The following is a 5898-nucleotide window of genomic DNA, read 5'->3' on the forward strand; positions in this document are numbered from 1 at the left end:
CTATGGGTTATCATCCGATACAGTGCTGGTATATGAGGCCTCAGGTTGGAAGGCACTGGACACACACAGTGGCTGTAACAATGGACTACAGCGCTTGAAAGATTGTGAAGATGGGATGGGGCCAGCGCACCTAAGAGAGCGAAGATGAGGCGGGGCCAACACACCAAAGATTGTGAAGGTGGGGTGGGGCCAGGAGAACAGCACATCCTTGTCTCTGTGCTAACTACTTCTATTCAGTCTTCACGCCGTTGTAGGAAGTCGGTATTGCTATCTCCACGTTAGAGAGAAAGAAAATTAGGTTCAAAACTCACACCGTAAATAGCTGAGCCAAGAATTGCCACCAAGTCTCCTTGATTCCAGAACGAGCCTGAAAAAGTCATGAAACCCAACTAAATTACTTCCATCCTGGAACAGTGACAAATAAAACACAGACCATGCAATCAGGGATTCTACTGTTGAAACATTTATGTGATTCCTTATGCTGAAGCTCTATCAAAGCTTAATGGCCAAACAAATTATCATTTAATTGCATCATTTTTCCTTCACTAAAACATGAGCTGTATAGTACAGTTGCAAGAAGTTACACACACACACACACACACACACACAAGCCGGTCGGGACATGATTTTTTCTTTCTTTCTTTCTTTCCTGCTTCCCTTTTTCCCCAATTCCTGAGAGAAACCCTCTCCAATTGCTTGGTTCAAAGGTTTAAAAACAACACTCAAGACTTTGAACAATGTGTTCAAAGAGCTGTCCACATACGAAATGAACAGAGGAACAAGTTAAAGATACATTCAAACAAAAATTCTTTCCAGCAATTTTCTTGGGAAAAGTCAGTGTGTTGATTCATCTGTTCATCAGAAGCCCTCTCTTTTGATATTTGACATCTGACTGTGTGTTTTACATCCTCTTCAAAATGCTATCCCATTCTCTATTTCCTAATACCTCTGGTACTTATGTAGAAACAGCTGCTGTGGAGTCAGTACTGACTTACTGCAATACCGTGTGCATCAGAGCAGAACTTTGCAGCCCAGGGTTTCTAGTGGCTGATTTTATTGCAAGCAGATTACCAGGCCTTTCTTCCAACGCACCTCTGGGTGAACTTGAAACTCCAACCTTTTGGATAGTGCATTAAACATTTGCAACACCCAGGGACACCTCCTTTTCATAAAATGGAGGTAATGAAGTACCTACCTCAGTATCAAAGGGTTAGGTAGAGGGCTACTTAACTGAGAGTACTATTGTTCATTATGTTATCATTCATTCATTCAACAAACACCTCAGTAAAATGCAGCAAAGTGGCATTCAGTACCCCCAGTAGAGGATCCAGAATTCTTATAGAGAAGGAACTAAGGAGCAGCAGCAACCAACTGGACGCAGAAGCCAGGACTTGTGTAGAATTGGCGGTGGCGAGGACAGTTGATGTAGCTTGTGGAGCTAAAGTTATTCTTCCTCCAGCTGGTGCTACTGGATCATCTCATACATGCCATTAACCTCCCTCCTCTGGTAGCGTAGTGGTTACGAATCAGGCTGTGAACCTTAAGGTCAGTGGTTCGAAACTACCAGCTGTTCCATGGGAGAAAGATGAGGCTTTCTGCTCCCATAAAGATTTACAGTCTCAGAAACCCTGTACAGGGTTGCTATGAGTCGGAACTGACTCCACGTTACATAGCCACCACCAGAGGAAAATTGGGGATGGCAGAGCTTTGGTGACTACTCAAAATTACAAGACTTTCCTTCAAGGCACTAAGGACCCTGGGAGGTGCAGACTGTGAATACAAGTGGCTGCAAACCGAAAGCCTGGAGGTTCGAGTCATCCAAAGGGACCTTGTAAGAAAGGCTTGGTGATCTGCTTCCCCAATATCAGCCATTGAGAAACCTATGGAATAGAGTGCTACTCTGGCACACCTGGGGTCGCCATAAGTCAGAACCAATTCAAGAGCAATTGGGTTTTTTATTCCCAAGATAGCACTTTGATCCTACAAAAATGTCCAAATCACTCTCTGAAGAATTCAGAAAGCTCCCCTATCATCCTCAGCCTGAGAAGAGTTGCATCTAACCATGTTTAATTACCACTCCACAGTGGGGGTAGACATAGTTGTTCGGGTTTAAGTGAAAAATACCTTCACCCACCGGCCAATGCCACTACAAATGAATGGTTGCATTGGTTTTTCTCTGACAGCTAGACAAAGCCAATTGGTATCAAGGGGCCAGAGATACCGTATAAAGAGTCCACTTGACTTTTATCTCCTGGAGAGAGTATTTGCTGTTCACATTCCCCTACCACCCCTGGGCTGGAAGTCAGACTGAGGACTAATATACCTTTCACACCAGGTTGGTAGGAAAGCTGCTATAATCATTACTGGCAGGAGGAACCCAGCCAGGTCTTCCTTTTTGTTTTTTAATTACATCTGCTCTCAAATCTCCTGCTAGCCTCGTTAGAGCTGCTACCACCGCATCAAACCACTGAATTGTTCTTCCTTTTCTCCATGTGATACACAAAAGTCCTGGAGTCCTGGTGTGGCGCTGTAGGATAAGCACTGGGCCACAAGGTGAACGGTTCAAACTCACCAGCTGCTCCTCAGAAAGCCCATACAGAGGTCACTATAAGTCGGAAACGACTCCATGATACTTAACAACAACAATAGCATACACAAAAGTGGTGATCCAAGTGGAAGACTTGGCTGAAGAGAAGGATGCACATTGTCCTTCCCTAAAAGAAGAGAGAGCACCATTTGTCCACTTAGCAGCCAGAAAGAGAGTTGGCAAAACCTGCTGACATTAGTCCCTTCCCCCACTCTTATTCCCTCCCCCTCAAAGGACCTCCACTTCACCAAGCATGACATCCCCCTGCAGGGACTGATCCCTCCTGATGACATACATGCTTGGGCAATGATCTATTGTAAGTCATAAGGTTTTCATTGGCAAAGTTTTGGAACAGACTGCCAGATCTTTCTTCCTAGTTCTACTGAGAATCTATCCGCCATGGGTGGCCCTGAAAGTATTTGATAATATATCTTCCGGCATCACAACACGCCTCCGCAGTACAAGAGCTGACAGATGGTGATGGTGGCAGTGGTGGTTGGATGCTGTGGAGTTGGTTCCAACCCTGTATAGGGTTTCCAAGGCTATCAATCTGTATGGGAGCAGAAAGCCTCATCTTTCTCCCAAGGATCCTCTGGTGGCTCAAAGAGCTGACCCTGTGTTTAGTAACCCAGCATGTAATCCACCACGCCACCAGGGCACCTAACTGACAAATGAGTGATGGGTAGGAATACTATTGTTATTGTCAAATGCCGCCAAATCTGTTCCAACTCGTAACAATCATGTGTAGGGTTCATGAAGAGCGGTTGGTGGGTTTGAACCTCCAACGTTGCAGTTAGCAGTCAGTGTTTATCCTACAGCACCAACACCTGGAGTCCATAACAATGTTGCTGTTGTTAGGTGCTGTTGAGTCAGTTCTGACTCATAACAACGCTGTGCACACCAGAAAATAACACTGCCCGGTCCGGCCCCACCCTCACAATCATTATCGTTACATTTGAACCCACTGCTGCTGCCAATCCTTCTTGTTGGGGCTCTTCCTCTTTGTCACTGTCCCTCCACTTTACCAAGCATGATGTCCTTCTCCAGGGACTGGTCCCTCCTGATAACATGTCCAAAGTCGCCCCATCCTGGCTTCTAAGGAGCATTCCATAATTATAGCTAATCTGTATTCAGCACTTGGGACTGCTCCTTGGAAACCCTACACAGGGTTGCTATGAGTTAGAACCAACTCGCCGGCACTGAACAACAATTCAACACTTGCTATAATATTCCAAGTCCTCTGCAGAGCCCTTTACACACCTTGCTCACTGTGACAGGTAAATAAGGCAGACTGGACAGATGTAATGTGCTCTTTCTCAGGGAAGATGACACCCTGGTCACACAGCTGATGAGTGGTAGGGCCTGACTTCAGACCTAGCTTGGCTGGATTCAACATCTACACACTCTCCATGGCATGTCTCTCTGATTAGACAGTCCAGGACTAGACAAACTCCTTCTTCCTTCAGCTTCAGCACTAGATCTCAGGGGTCCTCCAGCCCCACAAGTCTTGCCAGGATGTGCCTCTGCCTCCCTAAGCCAAGACACAAGCACGTAGATGCTGAAAGGGGAGCACTACAAAGTTGAGTAGAAGCCCCATGCCCTTTGTTGACTATGACCAAATGCACACAGAGACACTCAAAGTGCTCAATGATGATCCCAATGCTTGCTGGTGACAGTTTTGTCTGGCACCCATCCAAGCATCGCCTTCTGACAGCTGTTCCCTTTTTTTTTTTTTTTACCTTCAATACATCTAAAAGTCAAATGATGGTATACAGGGATTTTTATTTTATTTATTTATTTTTTAAACTTTTTATTGGGAATTGGGTGAAGGTTTACAGAGCAGATCAGTTTTCCAGTCAACAATATGCATTTGGTTTCATGCAATGTAACATCCCTCATCCCACTTCCTCCCTGGGCTTCCTGTTTCCACTCCTCCTCCTTTCCTGACCCTTCCGAACTTTGTCCTTAGGTAAGTGCTGTCCTCTTGATCTCAAATGGTTGATGAGTCTAAGGAGTGCACGCCTCTCTGGTGTTCTTGTTCCCTTGAGAGATCTCTCTATGATTAGGCTGAAAACAGAGCTACAGGGGTGAGTTCATCGCCAGATCAGGAGGGGAACTAAGGGTTCCACCTGTATCTATCACACCAGGAAGCCTGGGTTTTTTGGTTGTTTTTTTCTTTAAATGATTTTTGAGTTTTGTTTTACATTTTTCTCTCACTCTATCTAGGAACTTCTACTCTAATTCCATTCAGAGCACTTGGTAGTGTTGGCTGGGCATCATCCAGTTCTTATGGCCTCGGGGTCATGGAGACGGATACTTGCATGGTCTCTCTATATATATAACTTTATATCAAAAGAATGGTTGTAGAGGTGAGAGAGTCTGTGGGTCAGATGAATCAAGATCAGCAGGTCAGGCAGCCGGCAGGCAAGTTGAACAAGTAAAATGCCAGGTTGCTGACAACTTCCAAGATTGGCGGGAAATAAACAGGCCAGTAGAGGTGGAATGAATGAGCCAAATGCAGGAACCAGAGGTGGAATGATGAATGAGATGTAGGATCTAGACCCAGCAGAATGCAAGCAAACTTTGCCTGCATGTCCAACAGATTGGAAACAGGCCACACCCCTGAGGAAACTTCCTTTCAATTGATTGGCTATTCATAGCCAATCATCATATCGATGATTACATTATATTCAATCTCATCATGGAGACTCACTACATCTCAGCGCCAAACCACTGAGAATTCTGATTCAGTTACTTTCACACAAAACTTTAATTATCACAGATGACCAATCACTCATGAGCTTTTAGAACCCCAGCGTCTGTCTTTGTGGATTATGTTACAGGGTCCACAAAAAAAAAGAGGAAGACCCTCAGTGAGATGATGGATTAAACAGTGGCTGCAACAATGGATTCACACATAACAATTGTGAGGATGGCGCAGGCCACTGTCTTTGTGGACTGTGTTACACCAATTGACCGTAGCGTCCCCTGAGACTATGGTCCTGAACCCCAAGGCCCAGCAACTCATTTCCTCAAAGTATTTGATAATATTTATGTTTTCCTAAATTTGCTCCTCATATGCTCCACCACATTCATGCTATATTTGCAGCAAAGGAAAATGCTCACATACAAATACATCCTCTGTCACACCATAAAGGTGTGTGACAGGGTTGTATTCTTTAACCATACTTATTCAACCCATATGCTGAGCAAATAATCCAAAAAGCTGAGTTATATGAAGACAAATGTGGCATCAGGATTGGAGGAAGACTCATTAACAACCTGCGATATGCAGATGATACAACCTTGCT

This window comes from Chrysochloris asiatica, unplaced genomic scaffold (genome assembly GCF_000296735.1).
Source record: "Chrysochloris asiatica unplaced genomic scaffold, ChrAsi1.0 scaffold00178, whole genome shotgun sequence".
NCBI lineage: Eukaryota > Metazoa > Chordata > Mammalia > Afrosoricida > Chrysochloridae > Chrysochloris > Chrysochloris asiatica.